This window comes from Arvicanthis niloticus, chromosome 25, assembly GCF_011762505.2.
Source record: "Arvicanthis niloticus isolate mArvNil1 chromosome 25, mArvNil1.pat.X, whole genome shotgun sequence".
Classification (NCBI taxonomy): Eukaryota; Metazoa; Chordata; class Mammalia; order Rodentia; family Muridae; genus Arvicanthis; species Arvicanthis niloticus.
Genome location: NC_133433.1, coordinates 30359347 through 30375870, shown reverse-complemented (window position 1 = coordinate 30375870; position 16524 = coordinate 30359347). Strand labels below are relative to the sequence as shown.

Below are 16524 nucleotides of genomic sequence, written 5' to 3'. Positions count from 1 at the left end.
GACATAGAATGGCCGCAAACACACATAGATATGCAAGTAGTAAATTCCTTTTTCCAAGTAATGAACAGCCCTGTGATTCCTTGGGTCGTGTCAATTCCATTGACAGAAACTGGTCAGATGGGAGCTGCTCCTTGGGACTTGTAATGTTTTTCAACTTTGTTTGGCATCATCTCCTTTTTTCACTTACTGCCGAGCCCTCATGGTAGTTACCATGCACCGCTGGTGACTGTGGAAGTAAGAGCTGAACCACAGCAGCGTCTCTCTGGTTTCTGAAGCTTCCTTCTACAGAAGCCAGGGCTGGTCAGAGTGTGTCCCCTGAAGAACTCTGAGAAGCAGGTCAGATCAATGTCATCTATCCAGATTTCTAAGGGCATATGCTGGTGGCTCCTGATGCTGTTCCTTCCTATCCAGAGAGTTACTGACTGCTTCACATGACTTCAGAAAACATCCTTGCTAAATGTGATGGTTCAGGCTGCAACCCCAGATACTTAATGGTTCTACACGTCCAGTCCCTTTGAAATCTGCCAGTTGTGCAGTATAGCACTCTCACATGTAGTCTTCCCGTGGTGTGTGTGTGCCTGTATGTGTGTAAGTGTTGTGTATGTATGTATATGTGCACACATAAGCGTGCATGTGGAGGCCCCTCAAAAGGGTCGCGACCCACACATTGAGAACCACTGTTCTAGCAGACCAAAACTGATATATATATATCTATAGATAGATAGATAGATAGATAGATAGATAGATAGATAGAGATAGAGATATATAGATAGATAGATAGATAGATATAGATAGATATATAGATATATAGATATATAGATATATAGATATATAGATATATAGATAGACATATATCCTATCACACAGGTACTTTATTTGATTGGCTTCTACAGTACAGTCTGGGTGGTCTGACACTGGCCATCCACGTGGTAGAGAAGATAGAACTAAAATTACAGTTTAAAGTTATTACTAGAAATCAATAAACTAGTACTTAAGAGGCAAGATTGAAGGTTCGAGGGCAGCTGGGCTGTATAGCTACATAGCTCAAAAAATTATGTAGGCCAGAAAGGTGACTCAACAGGTAAAGACGCTTGCTGCCAAGCCTGATCATCAGAGTCCAGTCCCCAAGACCCACGTGGTAAGTTGTTCTCATGCAAGGCTGTGCTATCAGACTCTGCTTTGCAATGTGGACTGTTAGGATCCAACTTGGGTCATCATGTGTGCACAGCAAGCACATGCCCACTGGGCCACCCGACCAACTCTGCACTGTTAAGTATGTTAACTGTTAAGTGCGTTAACTGTTAAGTGCGTTATGTTCACTTATATAATCTTGGTGGTTCGTTCAGGACCGACTTTGCTTTTTACTCTTTATTTTCTTGGCTTTATTGCTGAAATTCCAAAAAAAAAAAAAAAAAAAAAAAAAAAATCCTCAGATTAAACAAGCAAAAAGCCATGAAGCTTTCTATCAAGGAAAAGACACATGATGGACGTAGCACTTCTAATAGATACCTCACAAGTGCTGAGTGGAAAAAGACAGCCAGACCTCTGCTCTCTGCAGCTACAGCAGGAATGCAGGCAGCAGAGTCTGGCCGGGGGCAAGGGACAGACGGCATCAGCTGTCTGAGGGGAAAGGTTTCTTCTGTCTCCGGGTCAGATTTTCCTCATCCTTATAAAGGGCAGACAGAACTTTTACTGTCTCAGGACCTGACAATTGCCAAACTCTAACTAGGTCAGTTCTGTCTCATGGTGTAATGCCTTCTGCCATGTTGTGATGAAATAAGAAAGCTTTCCCAGAGGTTGAGCTAATACATTGGCAGTCTTTTTGATCTCCAGAATGCTGAGCCAGATACATTTCTATTTCTTATAAAGTACACGATCTCAGATATTTTGTTTTAGTAACGGAAAGTGGGCTGAGACTGAAGACTTTGGCACGTGAATTTGGGGAACTCCTGCCAGTCAGTTCATACAGCACTGAAGAATAGGGTTTAGAGATGCCGGGTAAAATGAAGATTGACCAAATGGACCTTAAGGTCAGATCTTTACTCTGAAAACTGCTAGTGTGGTCATTTGAAATATGGAGATGTAAAATAAAAATCAATCAAATAATACCACCCACTTCTCAAGGGTATGGAGAGACCGATACCCTCCACGCAGCAGTGACTGCATGCTATTTTATTTTTAAAAAATCATTCCAGATAGCTTTACCCTACCTCTCAGGAATCAAACAAAACCTGAGGAGTGTCAGAGTTCCAGTGGGAGCTTTAAAAAGCCACATGAATAGGAGTGTAACTCTGGAGGGACTGGTGGGCCATTTCGCTCAGTTCCCCTGCAGAGCTGAGTGGGATTCAATTACCAAGCCTTGGTTATGTGCCCATTCTGAGCAGAAAGGATGTAATTTTCACAAGATGAAAGAAGATTGGTGCCTCCTGATAACAAAGACTGTGACAGACCACCTTGGTGTGTCTGCAGCTTCCCTGATTGTCCTGAAGAATTCAGATTATAGTAGTGCCAGTTATGAACAGCACTCACTCTGGCTAGACCATCCGTTCTGACTTCCTAAATTGCTTGGTAGTCTAAAATTTCATTCACTTTGAAGTTTAATTAAGTTATTAGCATACACTCTTTCCTTTCCCTCCCCCCCGCCCACCTTTGGTTTTTCAAGACAGGGTTTCTCTGTGTAGCCCTGGCTGTCCTGGAACTCACTGTGTAGACCAGGCTGGCCTCAAACTCAGAAATCCACCTACCTCTGCCTCCCAAGTGCTGGGATTAAAGGTGTGCACCACTACTGCCCTGCTATACACTCTTTCATTAATCACTTTTATATTACATAAATTTATTTAATTTTGTGGTGTGTGTGTGTGCTCGCCATCCTGTGTATGCAGAATACACAGGACAACCATCCTAGTGAAAGCCCCAGGACGATAAAAGACACAACAAGCAAGAAGGTCACCTGTGCTGACAAATAGCAGCCAAGGTTGACCTCTGGCCTCAGGACTAGACACACACACACACACACACACACACACACACACACACACACAAACTTGCAAACAGGCAACATAGTGATCAATGTAGCTGAGTGTGGTAGCTGAGGAATGTATTCTAGCACTGAGAATATGAATCAGGAGGATTGTCACAAATTTGAGGACAGTCTGAGCTACCCAGCAAAATCCTATCTCCTGAAAATAAAATTTTGAAGACAAAAATAGTGAAGATGAGCAGGTGTCATGGCTCAGGTCTGTGATGCATCTGGGGAGGTGAAGTATTAAGACTGTCTCAAAAACAAGCAAAAACAAACAAACCAGCCTGGAGAGGTGGCTCAGCGGCTGAGAGCACTGACTGCCTTCTTAGAGGTTCTGGGTTCCGTTCCCAACACTCACATGGTGGCTCGAAACTATTGCAACTCCAGTTCCAGGGGATCTGATGCCTTTTTCAGGCCTCTGTAGATACTAGACACACATATGGTGCATGAACATACGTTCAGACAGCATAAAAATTTTAAATAAAAAGAACATTTGAGATTATAAATGTTATATTTTATATACTTTCTCATAATAAAAATTTTTACAGTTGTCAGGTGTAGTGCTTACAGTCTTAGCACTTAAACTGTGGAGCCTGAAGGGTCAAGAGTTCAAGGTCATCTTCTACATATTGGATTCAAGGCCAACCTGGATTATATGAAACACTGACTCAAAATTTAAAAAAAAAATTACAAAAATATAATTTCTATTTAAGGAAGATTTTGAAATTATTTTAGGTATATGTGCAACTTGTCTAATTTTAGTTGTAAAATTATTTAATCTGCTAAAAATATATTTCTATTGAATGGAATTGGCTTGTCATGAGTCAAAGAGGGTGTTTTTCTTGTCTTCCCTGTTCTTAGTCACTGGCAAAAACAATACCCAAGGGGCCAGGCCTTAGTCTGCAGCCATATCAGAAACAATTTAGGCTGAGGTCCCCAAGGGGTTTACCTTACCACATCCAGACTTTGGTCTGTGTTTATGTGCACAGCACTGAAGTTTTTACTCAGGTTTGTAGAGTTAGAGGGAAAAAAAAAATGCAGACTCTAGTTTCAGATAAAACCATGACATGAGCAAGACTCTCTAGCTGAGGAAAACTCACCTTCCCAGCACTCCCCTGCTGGGAGTCCACGTCAACTCCTGTTCCAAGAACTGTAAAGTGTGCCTGTGGCCGCAAACGCATTCCTTTTCTGTGTTTAGCTTAATACCCCGGTGGGATCGTCAGGTATCAACGCCATGTCTGTAGTTCTCCAAACAGACACATCCATCAAGGAGTAGACTATAAGCATTTTGAAAACGCTATACATTAAGAGACAGGAACCACTGGAAGAATCACAAATATTTATTCTAAAGTAGGTCTTAGCTCAGCTTTCTTCTCTTCAGTGCTGTGTGCTGACACCAGTTATTCAGCACTCAGAGTCCATCCAAAAAGGAAACAATTCTTCACATTTACAAATGTAGAAAAATTCAGATAGATAGATAGGAAGAAAGAACAAAAGAAAGAAAGAAAGAAAGAAAGAAAGAAAGAAAGAAAGAAAGAAAGAAAGAAAGAAAGGGAGTGTTAAGTATTTGGATTTGTGTGGCTGATTATAAAGTCTATGGAACTAAAAGAGGTTTCTAAATGTTCTCTATGACCAAGTCCCGTGAGGGGCCTACCCTCAGAAATGACACTGGGGATCTGTTTGATCTGTGAACTCTTCATTGCCCTCATCCAAAGAATCAGCCAAACGTCGCCTTCCTGTGTGTTCTGTTTCTGGGCTCACACAGTCCTGTGTGTGCTTCTCTTTGAAAGTGTTACCAGCAGGATAGTTAAGAGTTGGGCCCAGAAGACATGCTGAGGCCCTGAGAGCCCCCTTTGGTTTTGATTTTGGTTTGTGTTTTTTGTTTTGTTTCTTTTATTTGAGACATTGTCACTATGTAGCTGTCCTGAAACTTACAGAGATCCACCTGCCTCTGTTCTGTCTCTGTTGCCTCTGCCTCTGCCTCTCTGCCTCTCTGCCTCTCTCTCTGCCTCTCTGCCTCTCTCTCTGCCTCTCTGCCTCTCTGCCTCTCTCTCTCTCTCTGCCTCTCTGCCTCCTCTGCCTCTCTGCCTCTCTGCCTCTCTGCCTCTCTCTCTGCCTCTCTCTCTGCCTCTCTGCCTCTCTGCCTCTCTGCCTCTCTGCCTCTCTGCCTCTCTCTCTGCCTCTCTGCCTCTCTGCCTCTCTGCCTCTCTCTCTGCCTCTCTCTCTGCCTCTCTCTCTGCCTCTCTGCCTCTCTCTCTGCCTCTCTCTCTGCCTCTCTCTCTGCCTCTCTCTCTGCCTCTCTGCCTCTCTGCCTCTCTGCCTCTCTGCCTCTCTGCCTCTCTGCCTCTCTCTCTGCCTCTCTGCCTCTGCCTCTCTGCCTCTCTCTCTGCCTCTCTCTGCCTCTCTCTGCCTCTCTCTGCCTCTCTGCCTCTGCCTCTCTGCCTCTCTCTCTGCCTCTCTCTGCCTCTCTCTGCCTCTCTCTGCCTCTCTCTGCCTCTCTCTGCCTCTCTCTGCCTCTCTGCCTCTGCCTCTGGAGTACCAAGATTAAAGACACATGTCACCATGCCTGCCTCTCTTTTGCTTTAGAGCCAGAGTATCTTGTAGTCTATGTCTCCACAGATTCACTACAGAGACTAAGAGGAATTTGAACTAATAATCGTCTACTTCAGGCCCCCAAATGCTTGGATTACATCTACGTGCTGCTGTGCCTGGTTTAGGGCTGATTCTTTGTGAAGGGATTTAGTCCCCCATGAAAGGGTTGCTCCTTTTAAGCTTCTACCTCTCTCCATAAGAGAAGACAGTGGCCCACTCCCCTGAAACATCCTAAAGGCACTCTCCCAGGTGCAAAGACCAAGTTCTCCCCAGATGCCTAGCCTGCTAGAGTTGGACTTGAGCTCTCTGCCTCCAGATCTGCGAGAAAAAGGCTTTGTGTTGAGGCATCAAAAAAACAGACTAAGATGAGTGAAAAGAGCCAGTGTAGATGCTCGTTATTGTTAAGGGTTTTGTGATATTTCTATTTCTTTTCTGAGGTAGGGGTCTGAATTTACTCTTTCAGAAGCCTTCCACAGGATACAGATGAGCCCCCCAAATAGGATGTGATCACAGCCATAGTCTAAGCCCCCTCCCTAAAGCCCACTAGTCAAATGCTGTGAACTAAGTACCTATAACAATACTGTACTGCAGGACTTGAACCTGGAACCAGGCAAGCCCACCATTAAGTGCTTTGTCCGTCCACTCTTCGATAGCTGGAACTCAGGTAACCGACCAAAACGCAGGTTCTTTGTCTATAAAGTGAGAAACAGTACTTCAGTAGTCAGTACAAGGGTTAGAAATGCATGCACAAAGCAGTGGTTTCCAGTTCTTCCCGCTGTCACAGCACACAGACACAAAACATCAGGAATTTGTTCTTAGAGCAGCAGAGGCTAAGTGCACGGCTGAAGCTCCCTCCGTGAACAACAGGGAAAATACACATCCTGCCACTCCCAGCTTTTAGTGGTCCCATGCAAGCCTTGGTCTCAGTATCATCCTTCAGCTGGCTGCCTCATCTTCAGCATCCCTTTCTCTACAGGTTGCAGATAGTTGTTACTGGATGTAGGGACCATCCAACAATTCTGTATGGCCTTGTCTCTAAATACGTAAGTCACTGGCCCCAGAACATACCTCTTTCCCAAATATCACATTTATAAGTTCTAGGAGTCAGGTTCGAGTACAGCTTCAGGGACGGCCACCACTCAACCCATTCTATAATATGGACTTGACATAGAACAGCCACCTAGTCTATGAGCCACTGCTTAATAATTAACAATTTGAGGAATTGATCATTTTCTTAAACATCTGCCACTTCACCCCTTTCTTCCTAGAAAAGGGAACTTTGAGTTCAAAGCAGTGCCATTGGAGGGCCATTCTCCCCAACTGTCTTGCAGATGCTTTCTGTGAACAGTCCAAGGCTATTCCTAAAGGAAGGCTATTGAAGCTGCTCTCTTCCCATCTTCTGAAGGCCTTAGACCCAAGATAAGTGTGTTGGGGGGTGGTGTGGGGAGTTATATACAAAGGAAGAGGTCAGGGTATATAGTCCAGTTGCCTAACATGCTGAAGGTTCTGGGTTCAGTCCCCAGGATTGCAGAAAAAGAAACAAATAAGGGGGACAATGAGCCAGCAGCTCCCCACCCAGATGTCCAACCAAGAGGGATGAGTACATGGAAAGCTAACAAGTTTAGTCCTCACTCTTCACACTCCTCATGCTCCTACCAGATGTCCCCATGCCTTCCAAGCAGAGACCATCCCCCACCTGCTCCAGTATCCGCACTTTAACATGCTCTCCCTGTCTGATTTAGTCTGCAGAGAATACCAGTTCACTTGTCAGTTGGAAGGCAGAGCTGGTCCTCCATCAGATCTGTTAGTTGGAACGAAACAAAAAACAATGGACCCACTGGGGACAGAGGGAAAGGTCATGGTCCTGAAAGTTCCTTCTTCCACCAACTGCTCAATGGTCCATCATTCAGTTTTCACCTTTGAGCTTTGCGCCCAGTCTTCAAAGCAAGGAACTTTCCAGACCCTTTCCAGACTCTAAGTCCATTGCAGTCTTGGCCATCTGAAAAGTAGAACAGAGGAACATTATGCCCAGGCCTGATCCCACGTGTGTTGGGTGAAATCCCAGCATCTAACTTTTGCTGGCTATGCTCTCTTTTGTTGTTGTTGTTGTTTTTGTTTTTTTCAAGACAGGGTTTCTCTGTGTAGCCCTGGCTGTCCTGGAACTCACTCTGCAGACCAGGCTGGCCTCGAACTCAGAAATCCACCTGCCTCTGCCTCCCAAGTGCTGGGATTAAAGGCGCGCACCACCACCGCCCGGCTCTGGCTATGCTCTTATAGTTTGTCCCAGATCTCTCTGTGTTAAACAGCTGATTCCTGTGGAGTTCATCACCTGGGCTTCACTAGGGAAAGCACGCTGCTTAGTGCAAGTGAGTGGCAGTCCTCCCCAGTAAACTTCCTGTGTGCTCAGCACCAACTTGGAGTCTGCTTCTCCACTGTCTGTATGTGCTTCTGACTAAAAATCAGTGGTCTCTCAGCTCTGTGCTGCTAGTCTTTGAAGACCACGTCTGACAGTCAAGACTAGGTTTCCTTTGGCCAGGTACTAAGGAAAGGCTGCCTGCTGACTTCATCTTCTTGGGTTTCCCATCTCCTCCTCACTCATCAGAAGCTACACTGGCTGGTCCCGTCTCTCTCATATTACACAGAGCTCAGAATCTCTTATCTAAACCATGTCATCGTCAATGGCCTCCCAGCTCTGACATTTTGTGATAAATAATAAAACTCTTTCAGTCAATACCATGAGCTAAGTAAGCATAATGGTATACACTGAGAATACAGACATAAACAGTCATTAGTATCTTTCTTTGAGAAGTTCAAATTCCAGGCATACCACTTAACCAAGCTCTGTAGAACCATCTGAAGAAGGACCAGAAATGGAGAAAGAGAGTAGAAACAGAATAATAATGCCTGAAAGCATTCTCCTCTTTGTTCGTAAGAGGAGGGTGAGATCAGCGATATCAAATGCCCTTTTATTGGTCAAGGAAGATAACAATGACAATTCTCACTGGCTTGGCTATAGGTAGATTTTTCAGGAAATGTGTTAAGGGCTGTTTTAGTGATGTAATTGGAATGGGTTGAAAGAGAAAGGGAGGGCTGGAGAGATGGCTCAGTGGTTAAGAGCACTGACTATTCTTCCAAAGGTTCTCAGTTCAATTCCCAACAACCACATGGCTCACAACCATCTGTAATGGGGTCTGATGCCTTCTTCTGGTGTGTCTAAAGAGAGCAATGGTGGTGTACTCATATGCATAAGATAAATAAATAAATCATTTTTTTAAAAAAGAAAAAGATTAGAGTTTTATTGTAAAGGAAGACAGATGCAGTAATATATCACAGGAGTGTGTGTGTGTGTGTGTGTGTGTGTGTGTGTGTGTGTGTGTGTGTGCTTGCTCATGACAGGAGGTCTTGTATTGACTTTTTATACTGGCAGAAATAATTGAGGGGAAACTGTGGGACTGGAAAGATGAATTAAGAGTGTTTATTGTTCTTACAGCAGATTTGTATTCAGCTTTCAACATCTGCAATGAGTCTCACAACCCCTTGAAACTCCAGTTCATTATGGCCTCTGCAGGTTCCTGAACATGGTACCTCTACCCTCCCCCCCTTCCCCCCCCCCCCAAAACACAGGCACTCGACTTTTTTTTTTCCTTTTCTGAGACAAGGTCTCTCTATGTAGCCCTTGGCTGTCCTGGAACTCGATCTATAGAACATGTTGGACTCAAACTCACAGAGATCTGCCCGCCTCTGATTCTTCAGTTCTAGCATTAAAGCTGTGCACTACCTGCCTGCCCAACAACAAATCCTAAAGGAGAAACTGATGACTTGGGGACACAACTGCTGGACAGAAGACAGCCGTGCAGATGGGGTTTTCACAGATTGTGAATCACACACACAGATGAGCACAGGGGCGGGTGGTCTCATAATTTGGGAAAATGGTAATTCTTGTTTCATTGCTTTTGCTTTTGAAATGAAATGAGAAGGTCATAGTCTTGGAATGAGAGATTGGGAAGGCATTTGCCTGTAGGGATGGAGTGAGAAGGAGAGAGCTGACCAGGGATCACACAGTTGGGTTTCGAGAAGATTCTGTAAGACACAGCTGACAAGCCCTTTGCACACTCCCCTGTGGGTAATGCATGTGAAAAAGGAACAGTACTTAGTAAATCAACACGGCAGTGATCAAGATGCCTCTGCAGGGGCATCCACACCCAGGAAAGATCATCCCCTAACCCTAGAGGAAGGGAACTGAAAGCTGATCTTAAAGGCAGGGAAGAGGAACATTCTAGCAATGACTGAATGAACACTATGTGCTAAACCATTCTACAATTAGGAATAAATTAGCCGGTGCCTTTTCTGTAAATAAAACTTTATTGGCACACAATCATACCTATCAACTGACAGATGGTGTACAGCAGCTTTCTTGCTATAGAGGCACAGTTCGGTGGTTGCTTCCAGATTGTATGGCTCATCAATTTTACAGTACTTAGTATCTGGACTTCAAAAGAAAAGTAGGTTGCCAATCTCTGCGCAAAGAATTAGATAAAGAGCCAGTGTAGGCCTAAAAACACACAAATTGAAAACAGGAATGATATCCTTACAGAATTAATAATTTAAAACATCAAGGAAGCACAGCTGGAGGCTGATTTGCTGACCTCGAACAAGGTAAAATAACCAATGATGAATATGTCCAGGGAAGAAAAACCCACAAATTAAAGCAATCAGAACAAAAATACAAAGTAGTCACAAATTCCTATTCTGCCCCTCTAGATATTTAGAACAGATGAAGGGGGTCCCAAATAAGGATATGTTGTGTCCCTGGAGGGGTGGGGGGAAGAGAACTTAAAACCACAGGTTAAAAGGAGTTAAAATTCCAAGTATGCAGCAAAAAAAAAAAAAAAAGAAAAAAAGAAAGAAAAAGAAAGAAAGAAAGAAAGAAAGAAAGAAAGAAAGAAAGAAAGAAAAAAGAACAAGTGAAGGATCAAATCTGTGCCCTTGAAACAACCCACTGTGTTCTGGGAGATTTTGCTACACGGAACCATTCTGATTCAGCTTTAAGAATCAAGACATTCAGGCAAACATGAAGAATAACTTACAAGAGATCACAGGAGATGATTTCCTCCTTATGAGGACCCTGGTGTGGTGTCGTGTATCTGTAATGCCAGCATTTGGGAAGCTGAGGTAGGAGGATTGTGGTTCAAGGTCATCCTGAACCACTTAGCTGGATCTATCTCAAAACAAAAACAGAAACAACCGAACATTCTGGGAAATTCTGACCAATGCCTTGGCTAGGGCAAAGCCAGCAGACACAACCAGGAAGTAAAACCATGAAGTGAGGTTTATTTTGGCAGAAGATGACAGCATTGAGCCAACTCCCACAGCAGCATCTCTGAAGAACGAAGGCAGGGGATTGTACTGGGAAAGTTACTGTTTTATGCCAGGGAGGCGGATCCCTGAGAGCATCTCAGTTGAAGATCACGCTTCTTCATGCATTATGAAAATGACAGAAAATTTGATATTTTACCAATCCTGAGGAGAGCCGGTCACTGAAGTTGCAGAGAAAGAATAAGTCAGAGTGCCTCCTCTGTGTCTCATTTTGTGCATCAGCTGCTTCAAGGACTCTCAACATTAAAGGGACAGCCAGCAATCCCTGTAGGAGCAGAAGGGCTTCCCTCCAGATTTTCTCGCAAGCAGCTGACAGCAACAGAAGACAAGGAAACATCCATTGAGTTCTGAAGGAGGGAACAAAATACTTAGGGAAGAAAAGGGCTTATTTCAGTCTCTAAATATTTTCCAAAATTTCTCATGCTTTGAAGAGTGTTTCTCATACCTAGATACACCCACCTGGTGCATGCATATGCTCATGCCAGTACACACATATATACATATGCCAACACACACATAGACACATAAAAACAATAAGTAAGTAAAAAAGAAGGGAGGAGAAGCTGATGATTTAGAAACACAACGGCCGGAGAGGAAGTGGAGACAAAAGGGGGGTTCTCTTCAGAACACAGGTCGCATACTGGTGATCACAGAGGCATTACCCATATCCAAGGGGGCACCCCAAATCAATTAGGTTAGTTTCTGTGCGATAATGCCCAAATGAGGGTAACTCTCAAAAGTTCACCCAGTGACCCCGAGTGCAAAAGATGCTGACACAAGCTACTTACCTGAAAGGTGGGTCATGCAGTGACCCCGAGTGTAGGGCTCGCTAATGCAGAGCTACTCAAGTGGCCTATAATTGGCATCCCTTCACAATCACAACTGCTACAGGAATCTCTGGGAGATTTGAACCCACATGTCAGTTTGAAAGTCCTCACAGAAGAACGAAGATCTAGCCAGGTGGCACACACCTTTAGTCACAGCACTGGGTAGGGAGGGAGGCATATCTCTGTGAGTTCAAGGCCAGTTTAGCCTACAGAGCAGTTTCAGGACATCCAAGAATACATAAAGATACCCTGTCTCAAAAAAAAAAAAAAAAAAAAAAAAAAAAAAAGGAAGGGGGAGGGGAAATGAAGACCTACATTAAGAGGTAACTCTAAGACAGATCCAGATGTAGATCTAATTTAAATATGCAATGATATGATAATTTTAATGAATATTTGAATTTTAGTAATGTCCTGAGTTTCACTTATTATTGTTTCTTTTCTCAGAAAACTAAATTGAGTAACTTTAAGAGCAACATTCATAGAATAGGGTCATTTTTATTGCATTTTCATCTACTTGCATTGATGAAAATGTTTACCCGATTTTATGACTATGGAGGAGAGAGAAGGTACTCTTTGGATCTTATTCTCTAAAATACATTTTTTCTAAAAGAACTAGTAGCTAATGAAAAGAAAATCCTGGCACTAGGAATGATGTTCAGTGGTAGAGCATTGGCTTCTCATGAGTCAAAGCAAGGACTCTGAGTTTGGTTTCTAGCACTGGGGGGTGGGGTTGGGGCTGCAATTCATATATTTAGGTAGAATACAGCAATCTGTATGTCCTTTCACACTGGCCAAGTTCAGAAAGACAGGAAAACAAGGACACTGCAGTGTTTTCCAAGCATGGTACAATATGCCTCAAGCCCAGTACTCAGAAGACAGCTAGGTAGACCACTGTGAATCTGTCCAGCCTTGTTTAATGAGGGCCAGAGCAGCTAGGGCTATATAATAAACTCTGCCTGAGAGAGAAAGGGAGGAGGGAGAGGGAGAAGAGGGGAGGAGAGGGGGATAAACTCAACTAACAGTCACTCAGAAAAAGCATCATTTTCCAGTGGATATGTTTACTGAGAAATCTAAATTACATATGAGGAAGCTGCTTGGTTTTTAAAGGATTCGAGAAAAGAAAATTAGTCTAATATTTAGGAAAAAAAATATGACTAGGAATTGTCCCCTGATAGAGTAACTGTTTTGTGTAAAGAACTTTTCTCTTGGGCTAAAGATACAATGGAGAGGTTGGGGCACCCGTTGCTCTGCCAGAGGACAAAAGACCAGCACCCATAACAGGGGACTTACAGCTCCAGGAGACCCACTGCTTTCTTCTGACCTCCTTGGGCATTGACATCATATAAGCAAACACACACACACACACACACACACACACACACACACACACCACATACTTAAAATAAACCCTTAAATGAACTGTTCTCAACTCCATCTTCCCTTCCTAAATGTTTATTATAAGGTACAGGTCCTCAAGATTGTGACTGCACCACTTAACTCTGAAGGAAGTTTAGAAATCACAAAAGCAAAACACTCTTTATTCATGAGGACTGCAGTAGCAGGCGTTGGACTCTAGAGGCTGCAGAAATGGCTAAGCAGTCCAGAGCACTTACTGTTCTTGCAGATGGGGAGCTCTGCTCCCAGCACTCACTCACATGGAGCCTCACATCTGTAACTTCAGGTCCAGAGGTTCTAGCACCCTCTTCCGGCCTCCTAGGGCACTATACCCAGACGGTGCCTAGCTAAACATGAAGGCAAAAATCCATATGCATTAAAATAAATAATTTTTTTAAGTTGGCTCTCACCCTTCTCTAAGACCTTGGTTTGTTCTACTTGGAGATGACTTGTGCCTTCTGTATTTTAAATACATACTAGTTTTCCTCAAAATTGTATCAAGTACAAAAGATAGATGCGATCCAAAGGTTTTTTAGCCTAATGAACCTGTTACCTTGTATGCAAACAATACATGCCATCATCCCCTGCACTTGGGGAGGTAGAGGCAGAAAAATCACGAGTTCAAGGTCATCTTCCATCTTATATCAAGTTTAAGGCCAGCCTGAGTTTGAGTTTCATAGTGAGGATTTCCATTGCTGTGAACAGAAACCATGCCCAAGTCAACTCTTATAAAGGACAACGTTTAATTGGGGCTGGCTTACAGGTTCAGAAGTTCAATCCAATATCATCAAGGCAAGAAACATGGCAGTCTCCAGGCAGGTATGGTGCAGGAGGAGATGAGGGTTCTATATCTCATTCCAAAGGAAAACAGAAGACTGTCTCACTGGCAGCTAGGAGGAGGGTCTCATTCTCACCCCACAGTGACACACTTCCTCCAACAAGACCACTTATCCTAATAGTGCCACTCCCTGGGCCAAGCATGTTCAAACCAACACACTGAGCTAGGGGAAACCTTGTCTCAAAACAGGCAGAAAAGATTTCGTTTTGTTTTGGTTTTTTATTGGATATTTTCTTTATTTACATTTCAAATGTTATCCAACCCCCCTCTTTTCCAGTTTCCAACCCCCCCCAAGTCCCCTATTCTATCTCCCCTCCAATGGCTTCTATGAGGGTGTTCCCCCATCCACCCACCCACTCCTGCCTCCTGCCCTCGAATTCCCCTACACTGGAGCACCTAGCCTTCACAGGACCTCTCCTCCCACTGATGATGCCTGACAAGGCCATCCTCTGCTACATATGGGGCTGGAGCCATGAGTCCCTCCATGTGTATTCTTTGGTTGGTGGTTTAGTCCCTGGGAGCTCTTCCTATGGAGTTGCAAACCCCTTCAGCTCCTTTAGTCCTTTCTCTAACTCCTCCACTGGAGACCCCATGCTCAGTCCAATGGTTGTCTGCGAACATCTGCCTCTGTATTTGTCAGGCTCTGACAAAGCCTCTCAGGAGACAGTTGTATCAGGCTCCTATCAGCAAGCACTTCTTGGCATCCACAACAGTGTCTGGGTTTGGTGACTGCACATGGGATGGATCCCCAGGTGGGGCAGTCTCTGGATGGCCCCTCCTTCAGTCTCTGTTCCATACTTTGTCTCCATATTTGCTCTTGTATTTTGTTCCCCCTCCTAAAAAGGACCAAACCACCCACACTTTGGTCTTCCTTCTTTTTGAGCTTCATATGGTCTGTGAATTGTATCTTGAGTATTCTGAGCTTTTGGACTAATATCCACTTATCAGTGAGTGCATAACATGTGTGTTCTTTTATGATTGGGTTACCTCACTCAGGATGATATTTTCCTAGTTCCATTTGCCTAAGAATTTCATGAATTCGTTGGGGTTTTTTGTTTTTCTTTTTTTAATTCATTGTTTTTAATAGCTGAGTAATATTCCATTGTGTAAATGTACCACATTTTTTGTATCCATTCTTCTGTTGAAGGACATCTGGGTTCCTTCCAGCTTCTGGCTATTATAAATAGGGCTGCTATGAACATAGTGGAGCATATGTCCTTGTTATATGTTGGAGCATCTCCTGGGTATATGCCCAGGAGTGGTATAGCTAGGTCCTCAGGCAATACTATGTCCAATTTCTGAGAAACTGCCAGACTGATTTCCAGAGTGGTTGTACCAGCTTGCAATCCCACCAACAATGGAGGAGTGTTCCTCTTTCTCCACATCCTCGACAGCATCTGCTGTCACTTGAGATCAGCATCTGCTGATTAAAACCTGAGTTTTTGATCTTAGCCATTCTGCTTTTGCATTTTCCTGGTGACTAAGGATGCTAAATATTTCTTTAGGTGCTTCTCGGCCATTCGAATTTCCTCAATTGAGAATTCTTTGTTTAGTACTGTATCCCATTTTTAATAGGGTTATTTGATTCTATGAAGTCTAACTTCCAGAAAAGATTCTTTAAAAAAAGATTTAATAAAAGCACAAGCTAAATTGGATTTCAAGGCTAAACAAATGATTAATAATATCAGCCCATCTTGTTTATTAAAACGAGATGGCTCAGCAGATAAGAGTGCCTGCTGTCCTGCAAGAGCACCTGAGTGTGATACCCAGCACCCATGTCAGATGGCTAACAACCATACGTAACTCCCGATCCAGGGGACCCAGTGCACTTTTCTGTCCTTTGAAGATCCTGCTCACATGTGGGGTAGTGCATCCACAGCTCCATAGTAAATAAAAATAAGTACTTTTTTAAAAGAAAGAAAAATGTTCCACTCTGGAACTGGCTTTGCTTTTCCTAGAGAGATAAGGTAGGGCAGACTACCCTATAATATCTGTGTAAACAATCCCAGCCTTCCATTCCATAGGCATGGATGTCCCATGCCGTGTTCTCATTTTAATTTTAATCAACTGAACCATGATTATATTTGTCAACTAAATTTGAGGTTGTTTGATTGATTGACCATACAGCTATGGTATTTGACTATACTCATTACTACAGTTCAACACATCTGTTGTGACAAAGAATTGGTTCTGATGACCTCTGGTAAGAGAATGACACTCAGGACACTCAGACCATAACTGTATGTCTTTTGGTATGATAAGTTGAAGACTTTTTTTTTTTTTTTGTTTTTCGAGACAGGGCTTCTCTGTGTAGCCCTGGCTGTCCTGGAACTCACTCTGTAGACCAGGCTGGCCTCGAACTCAGAAATCCACCTGCCTCTGCCTCCCAAGTGCTGGGATTAAAGGCGTGCGCCACCACCGCCGGGCAGTTGAAGACTTTTTAAGTTAGTATTCCAAAGAGATTATGTATATGG

At 43.5% G+C, this 16524-nt stretch overlaps 1 long non-coding RNA gene across 1 annotated transcript; it reads right to left on the bottom strand.

Moving 5' to 3' along the window:
- Positions 1 to 5699: 5699 nt before the first annotated feature.
- Positions 5700 to 10823, bottom strand: LOC143438404 (uncharacterized). The gene is made up of 3 exons (XR_013107263.1): positions 10702 to 10823; positions 7532 to 7613; positions 5700 to 6306 (listed from the first exon to the last, which is right to left on the bottom strand). It is a non-coding gene; the product is annotated as an uncharacterized LOC143438404 (long non-coding RNA).
- Positions 10824 to 16524: the final 5701 nt, after the last annotated feature.